Genomic DNA, 26,116 nt, shown 5'->3' with positions numbered 1-26,116 from the left:
ATGACAGGGGGGCTCCAAGCAGAGCAGGAGCACACGCACCCCGCTCGGAACCCTGAATATCCAGTTGCTGCATGCCCAGGACTCTCCAAACCCTCTGAGCACCCCCTGGCCCTGGTCACACTCGCCGGGAGCTAGAGGGTCATCTGCACTCTCCGCTGGCACTAACACCCCCAGAAGCAGCCTGGGCGGAGGGGCGAGGTCACTTGTCAGGGAGGCTACCCCAATCTAGCCACAGGCAGACAGTGAACGCACCCATGGCCAGGAAATGCAAATAGCCCCCCCCCCAGTCACCTCAACGTGCGGGCAAGCCCCGGACAACCCACATCCCTGATGGGGAAAAGTTCTCACCTGCCCCAGCTGACCTGAGAAACCCCAGGCTCAGCCCCCAGGTGAGCCAGACCCACCCACCCACTGTGAAGGTGCAAAAGTGACAATTTCAGAACCGTTGGTAGGGGCCGACAGAAACCCCCTAGACCCTCTACCCACTGTCTTCTCAATATGTGATTCACAACGTGTCATTACTCCTCAGATACTTCTCAACGCTCCTTACTGCAGTATTTCTCCTCAGATTATTCTCCACTAGGCCTGTCTTCTCGTCAGAATCTGATTCCAAGGGTGTCATTTCTCCTCAGATATTTCTCCTCAACAAGAATTACTGCAGTATTTCTCCTCAAATTTTTCTCCTCAGAGGCCTGTCTTCTCCTCAGAATCTGCTTCCCAACATGTCATTTCGCCTCAGATATTTCTCCTCAACACTCCTTACTACAGTATTTCTCCTCAGATTTTTCTCCACTAGGCCTGTCTTCTCGTCAGAATCTGATTCCAAGGGTGTCATTTCTCCTCAGATATTTGCCCTCAACACTGCTTACTGGAGTATTTCTCCTCAGAGTTTTCTCCTCAGGGGCCTATCTTCTCCTAAGAATCTGCTTCCCAACGTGACATTTCACCTCAGATATTTCTCCACAACCCTCCTTACTGCAGTATTTCTCCTCAGATTTTTCTCCACTAGGCCTGTCTTCTCGTCAGAATCTGATTCCAAGGGTGTCATTTCTCCTCAGATATTTCTCCTCAACAAGAATTACTGCAGTATTTCTCCTCAGATTTTTCTCCTCAGAGGCCTGTCTTCTCCTCAGAATCTGCTTCCCAACCTGTCATTTCACCTCAGATATTTCCCCTCAACACTCCCTACTGGAGTATTTCTCCTCAGATTTTTCTCCTCAGAGGCCTGTCTTCTCCTCATCATCTGCTTCCCAACGTGTCATATCACCTCAGATATTTCTCCTCAACCCTCCTTACTGCAGTATTTCTCCTCAGATTTTTCTCCTCAGAGGCCTGTCTTCTCCTCAGAATCTGCTTCCCAATGTGTCATTTCACCTCAGATATTTCTCCACAACCCTCCTTACTGCAGTACTTCTCCTCAGATTTTTCTCGACTAGGCCTGTCTTCTCATCAGAATCTCATTCCAAGGGTGTCATTTCTCCTCAGATATTTCTCCTCAACAAGAATTACTGTAGTATTTCTCCTCAGATTTTTCTCCTCAGAGGCCTGTCTTCTCCTCAGAATCTGCTTCCCAACCTGTCATTTCACCTCAGATATTTCCCCTCAACACTCCCTACTGGAGTATTTCTCCTCAGATTTTTCTCCTCAGAGGCCTGTCTTCTCCTCATCATCTGCTTCCCAACGTGTCATATCACCTCAGATATTTCTCCTCAACCCTCCTTACTGCAGTATTTCTCCTCAGATTTTTCTCCTCAGAGGCCTGTCTTCTCCTCAGAATCTGCTTCCCAATGTGTCATTTCACCTCAGATATTTCTCCTCAACCCTCCTTACTGCAGTACTTCTCCTCAGATTTTTCTCCTCAGAGGCCTGTCTTCTCATCAGAATCTCATTCCAAGGGTGTCATTTCTCCTCAGATATTTCTCCTCAACAAGAATTACTGTAGTATTTCTCCTCAGATTTTTCTCCTCAGAGGCCTGTCTTCTCCTCAGAATCTGCTTCCCAACCTGTCATTTCACCTCAGATATTTCCCCTCAACACTGCCTACTGGAGTATTTCTCCTTAGATTTTTCTCCTCAGAGGCCTGTCTTCACCTCAGAATCTGCTTCCCAACGTGTCATTTCACCTCAGATATTTCTCCTCAACACTCCTTACTGCAGTATTTCTCCTCAGATTTTTCTCCTCAGAGGCCTGTCTTCTCCTCAGAATCTGCTTCCCAATGTGTCATTTCACCTCAGATATTTCTCCTCAGCACTCCTTACTGCAGTATTTCTCCTCAGATTTTTCTCCTCTGAGGCCTGTCTTCTCGTCAGAATCTGATTCCAAGGGTGTCATTTCTCCTCAGATATTTCCCCTCAACACTGCTTACTGGAGTATTTCTCCTCAGATTTTTCTCCTCAGAGGCCTGTCTTCTCCTCAGAATCTGCTTCCCAACCTGTCATTTCTCCTCAGATATTTCTCCTCAACAAGAATTACTGCAGTATTTCTCCTCAGATTTTTCTCCTCAGAGGCCTGTCTTCACCTCAGAATCTGCTTCCCAGGGTGTCATTTCTCCTCAGATATTTCTCCTCAACACTCCTTACTATTTCTCCTCACTTTTTTCTCCTCAGAGGCCTATATTCTCCTCAGTTTGTGCTTCCCAATGTATCATATCTCACCTGATATTTCTCCGCAACACTCCTTACTACAGTATTTCTCCTCAGATTTTTCTCCTCAGAGGCCTGTCTTCTCCTCAGAATATGCTTCCCAGGGTGTCATTTCTCCTCAGATATTCCTCAACACTCCTTACTGCAGTATTTCTCCTTACTTTTTTCTCCTCAGAGGTCTGTCTTCTCAGTATTTGCTTCACAACGTGTCATTACTCCTCAGACACTTCTCAATAATCCTTACCGCAGTATTTCTCCTCAGATTTTTCTTCACTAGGCCGGTGTTCTTGTCAGAATCTGATTCCAAGGGTGTCATTTTGTAACAGGGTGGTCCCCAGGAAAGGGGGAGGTTCCCTGCCCCACCCAAGGGAGGGTGGAGCTGAGCAGCAAGAGAAGAAGCTGCAAGAAGAGACTGAGGAAGGAAGCAGGATGGAGCAAGGAGACCTGGAGGAGGCGCATGGAGCCTAGAGACATGTGAAGAAACTGCGCTTGTCTTTTGGGTTGTGGACTGGGTGACACAGATGTGGGTGAGACCCGTGGGGAGGTGACAATGGCAGCTTTTATCTGGATGTTGATTTTGCTCTTTTCCTTCCGGGCTTGTCCGGTTGTTTGTGACCCTTTTCTGTGGGTCCCCACTGGAAGATGTTTTAGACTTGTGGCAGGCTTTGGGGCCTTGCTCTGGGCCGACCCCATATGGATGGAGTTTTACCCACGAGGGGATGGGTAACTTTGGGTGCTTCATTTAGAAACTAGACTCTTTGCCTTACCTGTATTGTTTTCTAGTTTTTAATTAAAGTTCCTTCCCATTAAAGTCTCCTATGTTTTGTGTTGATGCGGCGGATGGCAGAACCCATTTAGAATAGGCAGGTTTGTGGGGGTTTGGGCTGACCCTTTTCCCTGTCCTATAACAATTTCTCCAAAGATATTTCTCCTCAACACTCCTTACTGCAGTATTTCTACTCAACTTTTTCTCTTCAGAGGCCTGTCTTCTCCTCATTTTGTGCTTCCCAACATGTCATTTCTCACCTGATATTTCTCCTCAACACTCCTTACTACAGTATTTCTCCTCAGTTTTTTCTCCTCAGAATCCTGTGTTCTCTGTATGTGCTTCACAGCGTCTCATTACTCCTCAGATATTTCTCCTCAACACTCTTTACTACAGTATTTCTCCTCAGATTTTCTCCTCAGAAGCCTGTCTTCTCCTCAGAATCTGCTTCCCTATGTGTCATTTCTCCTCAAATACTCCTCCACAACACTCCTTACTGCAGTATTTCTCCTCACTTTTTTCTCCTCAGAGGCCTGTCTTCTCTTCAGTTTGTGCTTCCCAACGTGTCATTTCTCACCTGATATTTCTCCTCAACACTCCTTACTACAGTATTTCTCCTCAGATTTTTCTCCTCAGAGGCCTGTCTTCTCATCATCTGCTTCCCAGGGTGTCATTTATTGTCAGATATTTCTCCTCTGTACTCCTACTAAAGTATTTCTCCTCACTTTTTTCTCCTCAGAGGCCTGTGTTCTCACTATGTGCTTCACAACATGTCATTACTCCTCAGATACTTCTCCTCAACACTCCTTACTGCAGTATTTCTCCTCAGATTTTTCTCCACTAGGCCTGTCTTCTCGTCAGAATCTGATTCCAAGGGTGTCATTTCTCCTCAGATATTCCTCCTCAACAAATGATTGCAGTATTTCTCCTCAGATTTTTCTCCTCAGAGGCCTGTCTTCTCAGAATCTGCTTCCCAACATGTCATTTCTCCTCAGATATATCTCCTCAACACTTCTTACTACATTATTTCTTCTTAGTTTTTCCTCCCCAGAAGCCTGTCTTCTCCTCAGTATGTGCTTCCCAACGTGTCATTTCTCCTTAGGTACTTCTCCTCAACACTCCTTACTATAGTATTTCTCCTCAGAGGCCTGTCTTCTCCTAAGAATCTCCTTCCTAGCATGTCATTTCTTGACAGATATTCCTCCTCAACAATCCTTACTGCAGTATTTCTCCTCAGTTTTTTTTTCCACAGAAGCCTGTCTTCTCTTCAGTATGTGCTTCCCAAAGTGTCATTTCTTCTCAGATACTTCTCAACAATCCTTACTGCAGTATTTCTACTCAGATTTTTTCCTCAGAGGCCTGTCTTCTCCTCAGAATCTGCTTCCTAGAGGGTCATTTCTCCTCAGATACTTCTCAACACTGCTTACTGGAGTATTTCGCCTCAGAGACCTGTCTTCTCCTCAGAATTTGCTTCCCAACTTGTCATTTATCATATTTCTCCTCTGCACTCCTACTAAAGTATTTCTCCTCCCCTTTTTCTCATCAGAGGCCTGTATTCTCACTATGTGCTTCACAATGTGTCATTACTCCTCAGATACTTCTCCTCAACACTCCTTACTGCAGTATTTCTCCTCAGATTTTGCTCCACTAGGCCTGTCTTCTCGTCAGAATCTGATTCCAAGGGTGTCATTTCTCCTCAGATATTTCTCCTCAACACCCCTTACTGCAGTATTTCTCCTCAGTTTTTTCTCCTCAGAGGCCTGTCTTCTCCTCAGAATCTACATCCCAGGGTGTCATTTTTATCAGATATTCCTAGTTCATTGCCTTTGCAAAAAGAAATAGAGAACACAATAGAATGAAAATCCTGTATTCCAAGTCAACTGTCACAGATCGATATAAATCTACGGTCCTGCCAAACAGAACTCGTTCATTTTATGTCTCATCCTAGAAATGAAAACCTGATTATTTCAGCAGAGGTTCCATCATTGACAGGAAAGAGGGTGGTGTCAAATTTATATAGATTCTTTTGTGGTAGTTCAACAGTTGTTTTATTTCTGCATAAACTTGTAAACCGTACAATGTCAGAGGTTTCATAAATGAAAAGGGTGCTAAGACTCAAGGAAAAGGAAGAAAAAAAATAAGAATAGCAAGAGGCATTCCAGGAACGAAAGAATGCCAAGAATATTTAACTCCCATTTTTAAAAAGGGGGATTTCATTTTTGGCTAAAAAGGTCCCCTTGAAATGAATTTTGTCCACTGTCAATGAAAGGAAGCCACTGACACAGAACAGACGGGTATTGCCACGTCTATCCGTGACCTTTATTGTTTCTGACACGGTGACTTTCAAGGTAGCAATGATGGCAACAGGTGTTCTAGTCTCAACCCATCTGAGCAATGTTGAAATGGAATTGCACACAGGCCCCACAAAACGGACATCCTCACCAACATTTCCACCCCAGACGTGAGGACACTCGAGCCTTCCCCATTCATCTTCCAATTTTCACATTGTCACCATCTTCGGAGGAAACGTGGGCTATTTACCTGTAGCTCACTTTGAATTTCCACACCGTCATGATGCAGCGGGACCATCGGGTGGGTGTCGCCACCGTGAGTCCCATCCTGCCCTGGCCAGGCTCCCGAAAGACTTGGAGTGAAGTCCCAGCCTGGGCCTGCGGGGGGCGGGGGGGACGGTTAAGGGGGAGCGGGGCCAGCAGGGGTGGGGGCAGGAACCTGGTCCTGCAGGACCCAGAAGGGCGGCACACTCTGCACTTCCATCTGGGCAGTAGGGGAGCCCAGAGGGAGGGGAGAGTGAGGAGCATCTCCTGTGGGCAGCTGACGGCAGAGTGGGGGGCACTGGTCAGGAGGGCCCAGAGGAGGGAGGGCTGGATGTGGAAAACCGCCAGGCGCTGGCAGGTTGTATTGCGGGCATGAAGGAGGCCAGAGGTCCAGGTTCACTCCTGAGCAACCCATTGGGTCAGAACCCACACTGTGAAGGGGGGCCAGGAGACCCACCGGCGCGTGAAGCTGTGCTCTGAGCGCTCTGAGTGTAGGACCCAATGGAACAAGGTAAAAATGCACAGCGCTCCACCCCGGAGCTCGCCCTGCAGCTGTGTCCACCACACCTGGGTCCCACTGGAGCTGGTCACCGCCTGGGACAGAAGCTGCACAGACTCTCTGAGCACCTGCACCCTCCCCGTGGCCGGAAGTCCCACCCTGGGGGTGTGACAACCGCACCCTCTCCTCACTGCCCACGAGGGATGAGCGCCCGCCTGGCAGGGTCAATCCAGGAGGCCCCTGACTGCTGAGAGAGAGGTGGGCGGGGCTGCCCCAGCACCTCCCCCCAGCAGGCACCAGAGCTGCGCCTCTGCCCGCACCGAGTTGGGGAGAGAGAGGAGCCGACAGGCCAGAGCCCAGAGACCACCCGCTCTGACAAAATGGAAGGTTCTAAGCTCATCAGGGAGGCCCAGAGGCGGGGATGATAGTTTTTCCTCTAATACCTGAGCCTCCGTTTCCTTATCTGTACAAAGGAAAGTATCCCCTCGACTGGAGAGGCAGACACAACCCCTTCACCTGTTGTTGCTCAGCGCCCACTGTCTGATGGTCGAGGACACGGGCTGAGCCGAGCCCACAGCTCAGAGCACCCTCAGGAGCAATCGGGGGCACAGGGAACCTCAACAGACCCACAAGAATTGTGACAGGGAGCTTGAGACGCCACAGCCTTCCCTGGAAGGGACGCCTGACATGCTCCTGGCCGAGGGGGCGACCAGCAGGGCTGCTGCGGAATGACCTTTGACACGGACCCGGTCAGGTGAATGGGGAAGCCGGAGAGAAGGAGGCTGTCAGAGAGGGGCCGCGGGCCTGAGACAGCAGGAGCAGATGGCAAGACTCTCGTCAGCTTGTCTGGAGGCTTGGACTCTGAGCGCGGACAGTGGGAGCCACTGAAGAGATTTTTGAGGCTGTAAATAAATGACGTGACAAACAGGTTGTCTTGTGAGGGCAGCGAGGACCGAGGGAAGGACTGCAGACAGCCCTCGGGAAACATCTGGTTCCTCCCTTTCCTCTCCCCAGGGAGGCAAAGATAGGAGGACGTGACCCAACCCGCCCAAGACAGCAGCGATGTGCCCTTGCTTGCCAGGTACAAATTCAGACCCCAGGCCCAGCTTCAGAAAGGACCATCCGCGAATCAGTGGGTCTGGCCCTGCCTTGTCCAGTGGCGGGTGACCAGCCCGCAATCGAGGACTGTGGATTTTACAGACACACGTGACCAGAGACGTGGCTCTAACTTCATGTTTTCCAGTTTCACCTTTGAATTTCCTGACTTAATTCCTCTCCTTGATTCCTTTATAAAGCGTGCAAGTAAGTCACTTAAGTGCAACATTTTCTCTGGTGGCACCGTGAAGCAGGTGACAAAGGGATGATCTTACTGAGCGGTCCATCAGCAGAAATGTGGATTAATATCCTAATATTATACGATCAATAACTGGTCATCTATTCTATGATAAAATGCCATTGCCTTTCCATCTGAAACATCCTTTCTTCATCTCTAGAGAACAGACCTACTTTGTCTGTTTTAGAAATCATAGAAAACAACACCTTTTTAGAAATTACAGAAAATAACACCTACATTTTTTATTAACACTCATTTTATGACTGTTCCATAATTGGAAAAATGTAACAATCCTAGATGCGACTTCCTATTTGTATGCAATTTACAGATTCCATGCAATTCCAACACAAATCACCATGGTGTTCCTCAATGAAATGGAACCAATAGGGCTCAAATTCATGTGGGATCACAGCAACCTCTAGTAGTGAAAACTCTTCTGACTAAAAGGGTGAAGGAGAAAGGAGCTATTGTTGCGTTGGGCAACACCACGCTGATAAAGAAACGGGAGTCGGGAGTCGTGGAGCAGGCTACATAATGCAGGATGCTGCTGCAAGATCCTGGCCTTCTTATTGATCCACAGCATGGGTTGTAAGAGTGAGGAGAAAAAGGGAAGGGGAAGGAGATGAAGGCATAGGAGATCAAAGAAAGGGGAAGAATGTAGAAGATCAGGGATTGTGAGTCTGCCCTCCAGACACTTCTCATCTGCTGGATGACTCGGTATTGTCATGGAGGTCACACCCTAATCCCCAGCCCTGGTTCTAATCTTATCAACAAAGCTTCCACTGATCAGCTTCTGGGGTCCTTTGTTATGCATTGGTCCTCAGGTCCCCAGGCATTCCCGGTCATACCTCCTGATGCATAGCCTTCCCAGCATGATCCGGCTTTGTGCTCTTGTTTGATTTGAAAGGGCACCTTGAAGGGTTGGCCTCTGCACCTAACTGACTGGGCCATCTTGACCTTGCTTAGAACTACAGGTGACACAGGAGCTAAGACTATACATTGGAACAAGAATAGCCTCTTCCATAAATGGTGCTGGGGAAACTGGATTGCAACATGCAAAAGAATGCAACTAGACCACTACCTCACACCATACACAAACCAACTCCAGTGGATGAAAGGCTTGCATGTGAAACCTGGCACCACAGAATACACAGAAGAGAACATAGGCAAACACTCCATGACATGATGCTCAGAAACGTCTTTGAGGTTTCTTCTCCAGAAGCAAGGAGACCAGGGAGAATGTACACAACTGGGGATACAGCTAGAGACGGTCATCAACACAGAGACACCTGCTGAATGGGGGAAAATAGCGGCACACCTATGACAGATAAGGGACTGATACCAAAGATCTACAAAGAGCTTACATGACTCAACAAAAACAAACAACCCAGTCCAAAAATGGAAATGCAAATCAAAACCACAATGATCTACCACCTCACTCCAGTGAGAAGGCTCCACGTTAAAAAAGAAAAACTGGAAACAAGAAATGCTGGAGAAGCAGAGGAGACAAAGGAGCCTCTGACAGTGCTGGTGGGAGCACAAACTGGTCCATCCACTATGGGAAGATGTGTGGAGGGTCTTCAGAACACTGAAAACAGGTCTACATATGATCCAGCGTTCCACTCCTAGGAATCTACCCAAGGACAGAAAAAACAGGAAACCTGAACTGTGTTTATTGCAGCACTATTTACAGTAGCCATTATATGGAAACAAATGCCACAAAACAGATGAATGGATCAAAATGTGGTATAGTTACACCACGGAATATTACTCCGCAATCAAAAAGACAAATTCATGCCACTTGTGGTGATATGGATGGAGCTGGAAGGGATGATGCTAGCCACAATAAGGCAGGAGAAAGATAAATATCAGATTGGTGCGAGCCGGGCTACCCATGCTGTTTGACAGGGTCCAGGCAGGGGGGAAATTTCTAAAAGGTCGGGAAGCTCCGCAGCCAGCTCCAGCTACTTCCTTTCATTTGTTTATGGCAGTTTTCACAATCATGGAAATTTTCTATAAAGCTTTAAAATGACATTATAAGTATTGACGTTAATGCTTGTTTTGGTAACGCGCACTACAGCAGTTTAAAAAATGTACATTCCAACATAATTGATAATGTGACGATTTCCGGTATTTCTCCATGTCCCCTGATTTGTAAATCACCTACCATGAGCAATGCTAAAATCTTCAACAAATCATGCTTGAAGGAACTATTGGAACCAAACCTGGTAGAAGTCCTCACAAGAGGAGGCACTGAGGCGCCCCAGAGACAAATTGGCCTGAAAAAAATGCACCACATACTGTTCCCACAGTAGGGGGACCCATTGTCCCAGCAAACTAGGAAGCTGCCTTCTGATCTTACAATGCCTGCTTGACCTTTATGTAGTTAACTAGCTTGGCCACATTAGTCATACTCTGTCTAGCTCTTGTTTCTAGTTCTGAGAAATTTACTTCACTTAAAGAAAAAATGTAATCAGGTTAATCATAGAGGAGGAAATTTGAGTAAAGATTGTGCACTGTTAATAATTTAAAAATAACCTCTAGAGAATGTAAAAATATAATCGCATGATTGCATGACGTAATGATAAAATAACAAATTTCTGATGTATAAATAAAACTCCACTGAGGCTATCAGGAGGAGATACTTGTCACCTGATCAAGTGTCAGTGTCTCCTCATTCCCTCATTCCCGCTGACGCGAGAATTCCTCATTCCATACCTTCGTGGACCCTGCCTTGGCTGGAGTTGGACTCCAGCATCAGATGGTTTCACTTACCTGTGAAATATAGAGAAACAGAACAAAAGGTAAAGAAAAAGGCAACCCTAGCAGGCTGACCAAGAGCTGATGCATCCAGCAGGGAGGAGGAGGGGGGGTGAACAGAGGGGAGGGAAGAACACAAGGTAATGTGTCATGAGTGCTATGGTGGTGGGAGAACTATGGGGACCACCCCTGAGGGGAGAAACCAATAACTAGACAAAAATTAACTACTATGCAAGCAAAGATGAAAAGGGCCTCCTGGTGGTGCAGGCAGTTGAGCGCAGTGCTGTGACGCTGTCCGCAGCCTCTGCAGTGGCGGTTCGATCCCTGCCAGCCGCAGATGCCCACATGGCGCGGCAGATCTCTCCTGTCTCCCCTGCTGCTCCCCTCAGCAGTGTATTTCAGTCAATCTGCCTGTTCTGCTCCCTGCTCTGTCTCTGGTGACTCCGCTCACTCTCCCACACATCTGGCCTGTACCCTAGTTCTTGTATAAATAAATAAATCTTTTTTTAAAAAAAAGAGGAAAAAAAAGAGATGGTCTTTAAGGACAGGGAAGACCCTAAGACAATATAAATAAATGAATGCTCCTAAAGGGGGTCTCACCCTGAACAATGCTGCAGGCACTGCCGAGGCATCCCCTCCTCACCAATTGTTCTAGATCTCCAGGAATTTTCTCTGGTAGGTGCAGCAATTAAGCCTGCTGTGTGGAAATAATTAGAAAAAGGCTATTTTTAACTGCAGTCTCTTGCAAGTAGCAATCACGTTTGGGATTAGAGCCATTCTAAAACTATGAAGTCATTCACGTTCAATATTAATGACAGCATCTTCCCGCGGTGCAATGAAACTTGAAAGTTTTGTTCTGTCTTGTTTTAGGCTGAAGCTCCTTCCTTATGGAGGAGGACGCCCAGCACCCAAGGACCTGTTCTGAGGATGGGTGGGGGCGCCCAGATTCCTTCCCTCCCCCTGGCCTCCAAGAGGGTTACAATTTACCCTCATTTTATTTATTTTTTTAAAGATTTATTTATTTATTTATACAAGCACTGGGTACAGTCAGAAGCGCGGGAGAGTGAGAGGATTCACCAGAGCCAGAGTGGGGAACAGAACGGCTAGACCGACGAAATACACTGCTGAGGGGAGCAGCGGACGGCAGGAGAGGTCTGCGCGCCATGTGGGACCCTTGCCCTGAGGCCAGGGATAGAACTGGTGCTGCAGAGGCTGCGGGTAGCTTCACAGTGCTCAACCGCTGCCGCCACTGGGGAGGCCCTACCCTCTATTTAAAACCTCCAGTTCAGTACAAAATACAGATTTGGGAATCCAAATATATCTGGCCCTTGATCTCAGAGAAGTTACTGATCCATTTTGGACCTCAGGGTCCACGACTACAGGGTAGGAATAATATCTTTATAGCGTCATTAATGGAGATCACATAACTAAAGCGATGAACTTGTTGCTCCAGCAGCTGCTAAATAAATGCCGATTCCTTTCTCCTTTACAGAGAACTCCAACTTCTCTCCAAAGCAAGCGTAACAGAGGGATTGGCAAGGAAGGAGGTAACATCAGTTTAACACATTAAAAGGTAAAGTGCAGCCTCCCCTCCTCCACCCCAGTGGCCTAGGGGTTAAATCTCAGTGCTGTCACCACAATGGTCTGAGTTCAGTCCTGGCCACGGAGCTACCCACATGGTGCAGCAGACCTCTCCTGTCTCGCCTGATGCTCCCCTCAGCAGTGTACCTCGGTAGATCCGCCTGTTCTACTCCCTACTCTGTCTCTGGTGAATCCTCTCACCCTCCCACCCCTATGGCCTGCACCCCAGTTCTTCTATGAAAAAATAAGCAAAAACTTTTTTAAAAAAAGATAAAATGGAGTATCTCCAAAATGTCCAGTTCCCACATGAGTCACTGTGGTTTACACAATCCCTGAAATAGGAGGAATCCTCTCAGCACCATCTATAGAGAAAAGATCTCAAGAGCTTGGAAAAGGGCCCTTCAGCGTCTCACATACACCCAACGAAGAAACTTTCCACCCCGATGGGTGACAGTGCCCAGCTGTCACAGCTGTGGGGTTTCCCGGATGCAGAGAGGGCCACTACTTTCAATGCACTGAATCGGTTAATAATAACCCACATTAGAAAACCAAAGACTTGTAGCCAGAGTGTGGCAGGCCGTGTGGCTCCTGGTCACTCAAGTCCCAGGAAAGTCTGGATTCTTTTCAAGGGTTATTGTAAAGTCGCCTCATGAGGCAGTTTCCAGGGTCAAACCCCCTTCAAGGCTCTGAATGGCCACATCACCTGCACGACAGGTAGTGACGCCTCGGCCCCCAGACGCGGGCCCAGGCCCAGCACGGGCAGCATCTCAGACGCCGTGAGAAATGCAGAGCCCCAGGCGCCATGCAACCCCCTGGGTCAGAACCTGCACCCCGGGAGACTGGGACTCGACTCTGCCCTCCTGCCTGCTGGACCTGGCGTGTGGAGGAGAATGTCAGGCCCAGCAAAGTGTACAATACATCCCCCAAATTATATCCTAGGTCCACTGAAATAAAACGCACAGGTCAATGGAACAGAGCGGAGAGCCCAGAAAACCCACCCCAGGGGTGATCAGTGCAGCAGGGAGGCGCCGGGAGCAAACACGGGGGACGCGCCTTCATTCAGGGGCGCCGCGCACCCACGGGTCACACTCGGGAATGACCCGACCCCCATGTTCCTCCAGGACCCCTATGACCCGGCAGAGCTCCCCACAGCCCGCCCGCCCCGCCCGGGCCGCTCCGCATCAGCCACGGGCGGGAGACGCCCTCGGCCCCCTCGCTCCGGGGCGGCTCCTGAAGAAACCGGGTTCCCGCGGGCAAGGCCGCACCCCGAGTCCCGGGCAGCGATGCCGCGGCGAGCCCGGCCGCTGGGGAGGCGGGAGCCGGGCAGGGGCGGGTGTGGGGGCGGGTGTGGGGGCGGGTGTGGGGGGCTCCAGGGCCGGGGCGGGGGGAAGCCCCGGGGCGCTCACGGGGGCGCCCCCGCCCGTCCCGCCGCGGCTGAAGTTGGGAAAATCCGACGCCAACGGAGGCCGAGAGCGCGTCTCTGGCAACACCGTGACCCTGAAATTCCCGCAGCCGTGAGACAGCAGCTCGTGTCCACGCGCATTACAGACACCGACCCGCGGCCACAGGGGGCCCAAACCCGCTGCCCCCACAGGGAGAGAAGGGCGGCCCGCCCCCGCCCCCGCCTCCGCCCCCGCCTCCTCCTCGGGATTCCCGCGAGGCCGCAGTTCCCCGCCTCGCCACCAGGCGGCGCGCGCTCCCCTCACGCCTGCGCGCTGCCCCGGGGCTTCTCCTTCCTCGGCCGGGGCCCGCTCCGCCGGGGTGGGCGCCCCTGGAGTCCGCGGCTCCGCCACTTCCGCTCCCGCCGCCCACCGCCCCGCGCCAGCGCGCAAGGGCGTGACGTCAACACGCAGGGGGCGGGGCGAGGCCGAGGAAGGAGAGGCGCGCGGGGGGGACCAGGGCCGGAGCAGCGGCGCGCGCCGCCTGGTGGCGCGGAGGCGCCGGGGCGGCGGGAGGCGCGGGGGGACGGAGCCGCGGCCGAGGGCGGGGCGGCCGGGCCAGGGGGGACGCAGCCCGGAGAGTCGTGGGGGGCGGTGGAGGCAGGAACCCGCTGAAACAGGGGTCCTCGCGCATTCGGGGCAAAGAACAAGTTGGCGTCGCCCTTCTGCGGGGACTCTGGGTTCAGAATCTTAGAATGGGGAGTATTACATACACGTGTGTGCATGACGATAAACAGTCGTTCAAATGACCTAGGGAAATGCTGTGAACACAAATAAAAATCTTTATTTGTAAAATGCTAACCAGCATGTTCTTACACTAACAAATACTTGGGGACAATCTGAATAAAACCCCAGAAAACAGTGAAATATATTACACTGTATACGTAAGACAAATGTCGCAGTTGGGAGCAATCATCCTGAATAGCTTTGAATGACTTGAGAAATACTTATGTTATGATGTTAAATGAAGGAGGAAAGACATAAAATTGTAGACATCGTGTTATTCCAGATATAAAATGAACACACTATGATTGATTTAAATTTTAAATACCAGACAAAATTAAAAGCATGTGTTAAGTCTACAGTTACTGACACGCACTTAGGTGATGACTTGTCGTGAAGGGCAAGGGAAATACTTACAGTGACAGCCACACATTGGTGCTTACTCAGAGGGGAAGATTATGACACAGTGTGGTCTTGTGTTTCCTCACCCAGTTAATGGAGTTCATTTGGTAATTCTAAAATTTCACGTTTATACTGTCATAGAAATCTCACGTTTATAAATGTCACGTTTATACTGTTTACACGGATACAGCACCCAGAGCAAACCTGGAAACTGCGTCCCCTTCTTCACTGACATCCAACCAGCTGCCCCTGTCTCGTGGGAATCTTGTGATCACAACATGGGAATAGAGGATATTATCACACACGACACAGACACACACGAATAGGGACGCCCCAGACACAACGAAAGTGACAGATGGTCTGTTATTATCTTACTTGAATCAGGTTATGTTCAAGTGTGTGATGCTTATAGATCTTTTCTGGTGGTTTCTTTTTCCTAAATACATTCTAAAAATATGATTTAAGAAAAAAGAGAGCTGTATTTGGAAGTTGATTTTTTTTTAAAAAAATGCTTTATTTATCCTTTGTGCTGAGCTATAATTTATAATCTTTTTTAAAAGATTTATTTATGCTACAAGAACTGGGATGCAGGCCAGAGTTGCAAGGGGTTAGAACAGTCACCAGAGAGAGCGCGGGGAGCAGCACAGGCAGACGGACCGAGAGCACCACTGAGGGAGCAGCGGGGAAACAGGAAAGGTCTGCGTGCCCTGCGGGCAGCTCCCTGGCCGGGGATCGAACTCAGGCCACAGAGGCTGCGGACAGCTTCACAGCGCTGACGCTTAACCCCTGCGCCACCTGGGAGGCCCCGGGGATTTTATTTTTCGCTGAAAATATTTCATTCTAAGTGAATTTATGTCAGCTTTCAATTTAAGAGGGTCGCTCATACCACGCGGATGCCTTTCACGACATATGTCCAGGGCGTCCCGGGCCACGGTGGGAAACCCACCCTAACCCTGACCCTGACCCTGGACAGGGTGCTGCTGGAGAGAACACCCTCTTCTATATGGGCACCCCCAGTAGCCCGCGGACCTGTGCCTGGACAGGCCCCATCTTTCCATCCAGGCCCTTCCGCTGAGGTTCCCTGGCCCAAGCCCCAGCTCTGTGCCGACACTGCCCCCTTGGGGCTTCTGCGTGCATGACCCCAGAGCTGACCCCGGGGGAAGGGACGGGGGCTTGTTTCCAGGCCTCCCCCTCGGGGGTCTCAAGATGAGCCCCAGATGCAAATGGGTTCCGAGCACCCGCTGTGTTCATTCTCAGTCTGAGCCCCTGGAGTCTCCCCGATGCCATTCTTTTTGCTGACCTGAAGACTCGCAACTCAGGGACCTTCTCGATGGCCGAGGGGTGAGACTCAGCACTTCCACCATGAAGGCCTGGCTGGCCACAGCAGCCTAAGCTCCATCCAGGCCAGGGGCTACCACAGGGCGCAACAGACCTCCCGTCTCGCCCGCCGCTCCCCTCAGCGGTGGATTTCAGACAATCCTTCCCTGCTGCTCCCCGCTCTGTCTTTGTTGCATCCCTCGCCCTGCACCTCTGGTCTACCTCCCGGTCTTGTGTGCACACACAAATAAGGAGCAAATGAAATGCATGTGGGAGAAGAAGGAAAATGGAAAAGAATGAGCTAGAATAAGAAGTAGCTAGACAGGCCTCCCTGGGGACGCAAGGATTCAGACTTCAAACTATGAAGCTGCCCGCAGCCTCCGCAGCATGAGTTCCATCCCCGGCCGGGGAGCTACCCACATGGCGCAGCAGACCTCTCCTGCCTCCACGCTGCTCCCTCCGCAGTGGATTTCAGTTGATCCGCCTGTTCTGCTCTCCACTCTCTCTGGGGAGTCCTCTACCCCCCACACCTCTGGCCTGCACCGCAGCTCTTGTATGCATAAATAATCTTTTTAAAAAAACATCAAAAAACGACCCCCATCAAGCATGCTCGTCCTCTAGAGAGGTCCATTGAAAGCTTCGCCCACGGGCCATGCATCATGAGACCCACGTCGCCTGGTCCTGCCTCGCGTTCCCTGTCCTGGTGTTTGACGCCACCGGTCACCGCCTGGCAATGGGGGCTCAGTGCGGTCATTCCCACTGTTGGCCTCCCCCGCAGAGTGTCCATGCCTCAGGATCACCAGTCCACGTTGGGGGGACCTCACCTGCACCCGCGGGACACACAAGCGGACCCATGAGGAGAGGCAGTAACAGGGTCTGTTCCCCCAGGAGTGAGAGAAGGGCAAGCCGAGAGGACCTGCGAGCTGGCCACGGCAGACCGGCCCGTCTGACCTCGTCCTGCCCCAGACGAGTCCGCTGAGGAGCGCCCCAGCCTAGACTGAAGCCCCACAGGGCAGGCTGGCGGCTCCCCAGATGCACCTCCTCGCCGTGGTTTCCTGCTGGGGTCAGCTGGGCCGATCCCCATCAGCCCCAGGACAGGGGATGCAGCCGCAGCTGGGGGAGACCATGCACCGCCGAGGCTGCTGCTCCTTGGTGTCTCTGACGTAAACCCCAGCAGGACAGGCCGTTCACTGGCCTCGATGGCGCCGTGTGGACACAGTGTGCGGCACACAGCAGGCCTCAGAGCAGCGAGCGAGGACGCGGGTGGGCCACAAACGGAAGGATCCCCGTGGACCTGGGCAGGGCTGGGCGCTGAGGTGGGAGGCCTCCCTGAGGGACCCCGGGGCGTGGGCTCAGCTGGTCCAGAGCTGGGAAAGGATGTTCCAGGCAGGGCCCAGCGAGTGCGGAGCCCCAGGCCGGAGGAACCGAAGGCGGTGGAGAGTGGGCTCCTGGGGTCACCCTGTGGGACAAACGCAAACACGGATGGGCACGTGGCGGCCCACAGTCGCCCTTTCTCCCCCACCCCCAGCCTGTCACCGCCCTCGGTGACGCGGACCCTCCGGGCCCTCCTGACGCGGGCGCCGACAGGGGTGCTGCTCCTAAGCCTGCTGGGAGGGCCCGATGCGCCACCTGGCCACGGAGCCGCCCCAGGACACACACAGGGAGCGGGTCCTCAGCTCCCCTCCAGCCGCCTCTTCTTCCTCACTCCTGTCTTCACGCGGCCTCCGGCTCCACATGCTGATGTGCCAGCTGGTCCCCAAGACCCTGGGACGACATACTGTGGGGGCCTTGGTTGCCTGCTCAGGCCGTTAACTTTGGAAGCTCACACAGAACTAGAGGTGAGTATCCCAAATCCTCTCCAAAAATAATAAACAATCAGGAATCAGAACAAAATTTATGTAGGCGCAAACCTGAGCGCTTACATCAAAATTCACTCATTTTTCCATTGAGAGATTTAAAACGCAAAGCTCTAAAAATTAAAGGACACACAGAAGAAAGTCTACATGATCTGGAGTTTGGCGGTGAGTTTTAGCAACACCAAAAGACAATAATAACACATGCACTTTGTGAAATCAAAAAGTCCTACAGTGAAAGACTTTATTCCAAGGCCCAAAAGACAAGCCACATGTAGGGGGAAAATACCTGCGAGGCACGGATCTGAGAAGAGATTTGGACTCAAAATATACAAAGAAATCTTAGAACTCAACCAGCAGAAAACAAAGCACCTCATTACACAGCAATGAAACCTGAGCCGACACCCCGCCCAGGACATGTAGGTGGTGACTGAGCCACCAGGGAATCACCAACTCAACTGTGAGCTGGGATGGCCACCTGGAAGCCGCTCAGCCCCAGGAGGGGAGCAGCCAGAGAACCCGACCCCCCTTCATCGCTGCCCACACACTTTGAAGACAATTTGGTAGTTTTTCCAAAGCAAAACACATCTCGCCTTAGGCGCCCACAGTCACTCCTCTTTCATGCAACTGCTTTAAAAAACTGCCCAAACGCACTGGTCACCACGACGTGCAGCAGCCCCACTCCAAACATCTGGATGCCTTTGACAGCCAGATGCCCAGCCAGTGGCCCCTCCCATCTGCACACGCCTCCTCTCCAGAGCATTTCAATAAATCCCCCCTTCTGTTCCCCACTCTGCCTCTGGTGGGTTCACTGGCCTAGCCCCAGATTCTTGCCCACCAGACCAGAGCCTCACATGCCTCGTTCTGCCTCCTTGAGGTTGCATCCTGGGGACATGAGTGTCTGCCTGCTCATCTGGAGTCCGTTTCAAAGAGGTAGTCAGGCTAGTGTGGCAAAAGTAGCTTGCTCGAGATGCGAAGACCAGAGACACCGGCAGGTGTGTGGCTGCATTGTAATACTCGGGTCAAGCAGTGATGCACAGTGAGAGAAAACACAACTCCAACATGGGAACATTTGGTTTTTTCAAGATTTTTTTTCAGTGTACTCAGGAATTTTAATCCCACATGGCAAGCCGGAGTGATGCCCAGGAGGCTAACATGCCAGCCTCGTTTGGTGTCTTGTGTACGTACCCATGTACATCAGCTCACTGAAGGCTGGTGTCGATTCCTGCGCTCATCCCTGAAAGTGCCGGAATGGCGACAGCATTTTCAAATGCGCAATTGACTGTTACATAAAACACCTTCTGGGCCTCCCTAGTGGTGCAGGCGGTTGAGCACAGTGCTGTGAAGCTGTCCGCAGCCTCTGCAGTGCTGGTTCAATCCCCGCCGGCCACAGAGCAGCCCACATGGCGCAGCAGACCTCTCCTGTCTCCCCGCTGCTCCCCTCACCAGTGTATTTCTTCAGTCTGCCTGTTCTGCTCTCCACTCTGTCTCTGGTGAATCCTCTCACCCCCCTCCCCCCGCACCAATGGTCTGTACCCCAGTTCTTGTATGCATAAATAAGTAAATCTTTTTAAAAAATAAATAAAAACGGCTTCCTACTTATAAACCTGGTAACTGCCTTGCATGTCTGTGGCTTCACTACTTTCCCAGATACATCACATGTGAAAATATAGACCACTCGAGCGGCAACAGCCCACAGATGGCAGGAGCGGCCGGGGCGCAGGGGCCGGGCAGCAGCGCCTCCACAGGGCGCAGCGCAGGGCAGGTGCTAAAATGCAGCAAGCTCGCGATTCTCCTTTACTTTTATTAGATATACACCAAACTACTTCACAAGTTATACCTACATATGTATATGTGTATATATATATATATATATATACACACACACACACACATACATACATATACATACATATATTTAAAGATTTGTTTATTTATGCACACAAGAGCTGGGGTACAGCCCAGAGGTGTGGGGAGAGTGAGAGGATTCACCAGAGACAGAGTAGGGAGCAGAACAGGCAGATCCACTGAAATCCACTGTTGAGGGGAGCAGCGGGCGAGAAATGCACGTATTTGCTCTTAAGAAGAACTACAGAGGCCTCCCTGTGGCCTGGGGGTGAGTCTCAGGCTGTCATACTGTGGCTGGTGTCCACCCCCAGCCAGGGCACTACCCACAGGGCACAGCAGACCTCTCCTGTCTCCCCTCAGAAGTGTGTTTCAATAGATCCTCCTGTTCTGCTCCCCACTCTGTCTCTGGGGAGTCCTCTCACTTCCGCACCTGTGGCCTGCACCCCAGCGCTTCCATGCATAAATATTTAAAGAAAAAATATGAATTCAATACTTTACTAAAAACTGTCAACCCGGAACGTGGAGTATTTAGGGTTAACATTCCCTTGAATTTGGATCTCCCTAGCAAAGACCCCAGTAGGAGCATGAGGGCACTGCTGGGTCTCAAATGTCTTGCACGTCAACTGCTCGGGGTATTTCAAGTGCTACAGATCTTGTTTATGTAAACAGATCTTTAAAAGCAAAAAAAAAAAATTCAAGTAAACAACAAATAATAAGTTACTCATTGTTCACATGAAATTCAGATTTAACTGATTCCTGCTGTTGTTGCTGGCTGGGACAAACCCACACCCCTGCTTTCACACGCGGCAAACCACGCTCGGGCAGGCTGCAGGTTGGGATACTGATGCCCCAAACCCAGGTTGAAACGTCCCTGCAGAGGGCCTAAGGACCCCCGGGGACTGCTCCAGGCCACGGCAGGAGGCGCTGTGGGGCGCCACACCCCTTCGGAGGCATATGTGGGCGCCCTTTCAGGAACTGGCAATAAGACGCGCGCTTCCCACTGTCTTCCCAACGGGCTGCAGGGAGAGAGAGGAGACGCCCGGCCAGCGCCACCCAGGCCCGCCTTCGCGCCGCATCAAACCCCCACGTCAGGGCAGCGCCCCCGCACACGGGGCGCCAGGCGGCGCGGGTCTCAGCTACTGGGGCCTTGCCAGGGGCCCCACATGTCTGGGACTCTGCTCCCTTCCCAGCACCCCAAATCCGAAGGCCGAAGAAAGGCCTTCTGAAGCGGTGCCGGGACACCGGACTCACCTTCCGACACGCGGCCGACGGTCCCGATGAGCCGGGCGCGGGCCGCAGCGCAGGGGGGCGCCCGGGGAGCCCCGAGGCCGCGGCGGGGCGTCCGCACTTGCCTGACCGGCGGGGTCGGGAGGCCGAGGGCGGGCGCCAGGCGTGGGGGCGGGAGTCGGAGCCCAGGGATGGGGGGCCGGGGCATGGGGGCACAGGGGCTGGAGCCGGGGTCGGGGTGCGGGGTGCATGGGCAGGAGTCGGGGCGTCGCCCGAACCCAGCCTCCTCCGCGGCGGGGGGGGGGGGGGGGGTGGACAGGAGCGGGGTGGCGCCGGTGCGCCTCCGGCTTTACCTTGCGGGCACTTCCTGGATCACGGAGGGAACCAATCAGGTGCGAGCTGCGAGCTAATTGGTCCTCAATGGCCCAATCAGCCGCAGGACCGGAAAGTGGCCCCGTCAGGCTTTGCGACCGGGAGGGACCGGCCGGCGCGCGCGCGAGCCTCGGCCTCTGCGGGGGCGGCCGGCGGGGCCGGCGGGGGCGCCGCGGGCTGCGCCCGGGCCGCCTGCCCCGCGCCTGGGGTGGGGGGGAGGACTCCCGCGGGCGTGGCCGGCCAGGCCAACCCAGACGCGCCCGCAGGCCAGGCCGTCCTCCAGCCGGGACCGACTCCGCAGACCCGCGCGGCCCCGCGGCTCGCCCCCGGGCGCTGCGGTTTGATGTCATCAGGAAACACCGGCGACTCGGCCGTTCCAGCGCATAACGCGGTTCCCCTTAACGATGCCTCTTACAGCGAACGACCTTGATAAGCAGCGGCGCGCGGTGCGAGGGGGCCGCTGCGGCTCACTGGTGTCCGCTTGGCGAAGCTGGTGTCCAGACGTCGGCCTCACACCAGCCCAGACGCTGCTGGGCGCGCGTTTTTAGATGGGTGGGTTTTGAGTAGGTCACCCCTGCGTGCCGGGGCCTCCCCTAAGCACCGAGGCCCTGAGAGGAAGGCGGACCCGGCTGGACATGCTTGCTCCGGTGGCCCCTTGGGCCACGACTGGGTCTCCAGCTCTGGCTTTGCCCGGAGATCCGGCCCTAGCCCCGCAGCCGTGCGAGCCAGGTCCTCGAAGCTCCCCTTTGCAGCTGCTCCACGTTGGCACGGTTTCTCTGGAGGCCCTTGACCAGGCAGCGCCCACGGGGCCCCTGAGGTGGGTACCCTAGTGCTGCAGCCACGTTTCCTGGGGTGTGGCCCCGGAGTGGAAGTGCTCCCTTCAGCAGCTCCTGCAGCCATCTCCAGCCCCAGGCAGGCCAGGTTTCTCGCCTGTTGCGCAGCAGCTAGAAGGAGCTGGGAGGGGGCTAGGGCTAGGGTCACATGCCCGGCCGTGCGGAAGACACAGGCAGAAGCGTCTGCCCAGCAGAGGAGCCTACGGCTGAGGGTGGGCCCGACGAGGTGGCCTTGGCTGGTGGACAGTGCACACCAGCCCTGAAACATCCTGCCAAGCTCCAGGTCCTAGAAGTGGGCAGGCAGGGCACTTGGGGTTGGCCCACAGGCTGAGGCAACCGCCCACGGCTCTGTGGCCTCCAGGTGTGCCCCCAAGCCCTGTGGGGCGTGGCCAGTCCCCAGGAGCCAGAACTGGCCGAGGCTGCCATTTCAGGGAGGCTGGCATTTCAGGGGGAGCCACCCTTGCTGCCAGGAGTCTGTGTGTCTGCCCATCCCCTTGCTGGGTCCATCACACGTGCACGCTAAGCCTCTCCACAGACGACCATGCAAGAGTCTGTTCTTCCTCAGTGTCACATCGGCCCTCACCGGGTCTGTGCCCTGGGGGCTCGGCTCCAGGGGCGCCAGGCTGGCCTCCCCCAGGGCACTCACATCCTGTGGCAATAGGCAGTGTCCCCACTGGCCCCTGGGCCCAATGGTTTCATCCTCACAGCTCCCAATCCCCGCTGGCCTTCTCTGCCCTCTGGCCCTGTCCACCAGGCCCTGGCTCCCCTGGGCCCCTGGCTTTTTCTGGAACCCATGCGCCTCAGCAGGGGGCGCGCAGCAGCAGGGTCACCTCTCACCCCCTCCACCACAGGTCAGTGTGGCAACTGCGCCTCAGAGCCCTTTTATGCGACTGTGTACTTCCTGGATCATGGAATGGACCAATCGGATGCAAGCTATGAGCTGATTGGTGTACAATGGTCCAATCAGCCACAGGATTGGGAAAAAAAATGGTCCACTCAGACTTGTGGGTGGGGCACCCTGAAAGAGGGTATATCCAGGGTCAGGGGCCCGGAGGGGGAGACAGGCCATTCCCTGGAGAGGTGACCAGAAGCGATGGCGGCCCTCGAAGAGGAGAGATGATTCCAGCCTCCAAAGAGAGAGGGGAGGACTCCATTCCCGGCCTCGGAAGAAGAGCAGCGTCCGGCAGCCGCCCTCCGAGGAGGGGGAGAAGCCGAGGCTTTGCGGGGACGGGCCTCGTCCTGCCTCCACTGCCTGAGAGGAGCCCAGAGGCCTGGCCTGGCCTCTCGAGGAGCTGCTTGTTGCTGGCGTCGCCCAACAACTCACACAGCTGTGAACGCTGGGAGTGTCTGACACCGCCTCTGAGGGACCAGTGGTGGCCATCACACTGGCCAGTGCTGGCCAGCACTCCTGGTGCCTGGGAGCGGCCATCACTGACGCTTTCTGGGTGTGATAAGCAGTCACTTGTGGCCACAGTGAGTTCTCTGTTTCCCGTTTTTTAAAATAAACCCTGCATTGGTTGCTCGTGGAACCTGAGGTCTCTTGCAGTTGTGCACATGGGCAAGCCCCACAGACTGCCCTGTCCTCTTATCAGGCCATCCTTTGTGGCCCACAGGGCCCCTGGTGTGCAAAGCTATAGCCCTTGGTTTGGGGTTTTGGCCTTTTGGGGCTTTTTGGTGGCTCTTGCCTCAGCCTGGGCAACTGGGTGGCCATTCCATCCTTCCAGCCGGTCTCCTGCCCTGTTGTCTCTGTCCACCTGTTTCAGTTTCTCACAGCTCCCGATTCCTACTGGTTTTCTGTGCCTTCTAGGCCCTGTCCTCACCAGACCCCTGGCCACATTGGCCCCCTCTATTTACTAGCCCCACTGACCCTACCCTCACTGGCCCCCGGCCCCACTGCGGTCTCAATGGGGGGCTTCCCCCAAAAGTCCTTGGTCACAGGAGCACCATTGCTAAAGAACCGCTGGGTGTGCTGCCACCTGCTACCTGCAGTCACCCCCATGACCATGTGTCCTACACCCCAGCTGACTAGGGCGGGGCTTGGGAATGTGGCCCAGAATTCTAAGAATCTTCTACAAATTCCAGTTTCCCTTTGTTCGCATTCAGATGGGCACACTGGGACAATCTTCAGGACAGGGTCCCAGGAGTCAATGTGTGTGGACATTTAGGGCTGTATGTGATCTGAAGTCCTGCTGCCACCGCGCCTGAAATCAGTGCAGTGCCACTGCAAGTGAGCTTCCTAGAACAAGGAACCCATTGCCTCACATAACTGGGAAGCGCTGGGATACATAAGAGACGGCAGCCGCCAGGCATGGCTGGGGCTGGGCCCAGGAGGGCTGCAAAGCTCACTAGAGAGTGCAGGCTTTCCGCCCTGTCACATCTTTCTCTCTCCATCTCTGTTCTGCCTGCTCCATGAAGGTCTGAACTCCCTTCTACTGCAGATGATGTCCCCCTTGTGACCAGAGAGATGGCGCAGGCAGCTCCCACGCCACAGCCACATGCAACAGCCCTACCCCAAAGAGAAGACTGATGTGCACGGGGGAAGGGGTGGGACTGGGACTTCTGAGCCACAGCTCATGGAAGGGCAGCTGCACAAAGGAGATGTGGGCACCACGTGTGGTGTCACAGATGACAGGCCCGCCCCCCGTCCGCCGCCAGGGGAGTGATGGAGAGCTGGGCCAGCAGAGGACTCACTAGCTTGGGGTCAGACAGACACATGGCTCCCACTCACAGTCATAGTGGATTTTTATTAGGAAATCACCCTGCAGACACGCGAGAAGTGCTGTGCTGGGGGGTCAACGCGTTTCCTGAGGAAGGAGGGTCACAGTATCAGAGCTGTCGAGGGCCGGGGCCAGGCCGGAGGCTGCTTGTGCTGACCGTGCCAGCACGCCCTCGCAGCGGCCAGCATACCCTCGCGGCGCCCGACGCAGCGTCAGGACCGGCACACAGACGCGACACGAGAAACACGCCAGAGCACACACATCTGCCTACACGCGACAAACACAGAACTCCACCTGCTGTCTGGGCCTGCACAGGGCCACGGTGGGGGGGAGGGGTTCCTATCCGCTGGACCCAGGAAAATACCCCAAATTATCAAAATTCTTCAGTTACAAAATACCTTTTTAAAAATTCCATTATTAAAAGAATAAATAACAAAATATATTAAAACAAGTTGGCTGCATTGGAATCACAACCAGGAGTCCCAGCGACACTGTGCGGCCCACTCACGCGGGCAGCTCCACCCTTGCCCTCCCCTGCCTCTCTGGGTCCTGGGGAGGGGGCTAGTTGACGTGGTAGGAACTTAATAAATAAAAATGTTAAATAAATAGCAGACATTAACATAAGAGGTTGTGAATATAAATACTTACATCTTGACAAAATTAAATAATTTACAGAATAATTAAACTAACTACTTTTTAAATTTCTTCCAGGAAGTGCAATTTCTCTACTTTTAAATACTACCTTGGAATTGCAGTCACGATTGATTTGGACTCTATTTACATGTTAGGAACATTGTGTTTTTAACACATTGAATTAAAATTTGCCTTTTTTCACATCCTGAATGGACTAAAAGAAGGGAAATCTTGGTGGCCCCCACCCCACTGAGGCTGCCCCCACCAGGTCAGCTGTGCTGTGACTAGGGAAAGCAGAGTGACAGGGCACAGGCCTGGGTGGACAAGCGGAAGGCAGCAGCCAGCCCTGACCCCTGGGTCTCCCACCACAGCCCCGGGGGCCCCAGCTGCTGTGTGTGAGCAGCCCTCGGAGCGGGCCAGCCTCCCGGACGCGCCAACTCAAGGCAGGCCTCCTCCTCACCCACCTCCGCGGGCCGGGCCATTCCATAGAACACAAACCTGAACTAAATGAAAACAGGAAACACACTTGCCACCGGAGCCTCACAGGCCCTGACAGCAGGAACACTGTCGCAAACGCCAAAGCTTCCCTGAGAACCTTGTCCATGAGCTTCCACTG

The 26,116-nt window shown here is 53.2% G+C and overlaps 1 long non-coding RNA gene across 1 annotated transcript; it reads right to left on the bottom strand.

Annotated features, from left to right (window-relative positions):
* Window positions 1-5,638: 5,638 nt before the first annotated feature.
* LOC129146457 (uncharacterized) lies at window positions 5,639-11,273 on the bottom strand. The gene is made up of 3 exons (XR_008553216.1): window positions 11,156-11,273; window positions 7,209-7,364; window positions 5,639-6,077 (listed from the first exon to the last, which is right to left on the bottom strand). It is a non-coding gene; the product is annotated as an uncharacterized LOC129146457 (long non-coding RNA).
* Between the last annotated feature and the right edge of the window lie 14,843 nt (window positions 11,274-26,116).

Source organism: Talpa occidentalis, unplaced genomic scaffold, assembly GCF_014898055.3.
Source record: "Talpa occidentalis isolate TD23 unplaced genomic scaffold, MPIMG_talOcc4v2.1 talOcc4.10, whole genome shotgun sequence".
In the NCBI taxonomy this organism is placed as follows: domain Eukaryota; kingdom Metazoa; phylum Chordata; class Mammalia; order Eulipotyphla; family Talpidae; genus Talpa; species Talpa occidentalis.
This window is presented reverse-complemented; position numbering and strand designations above follow the sequence as displayed.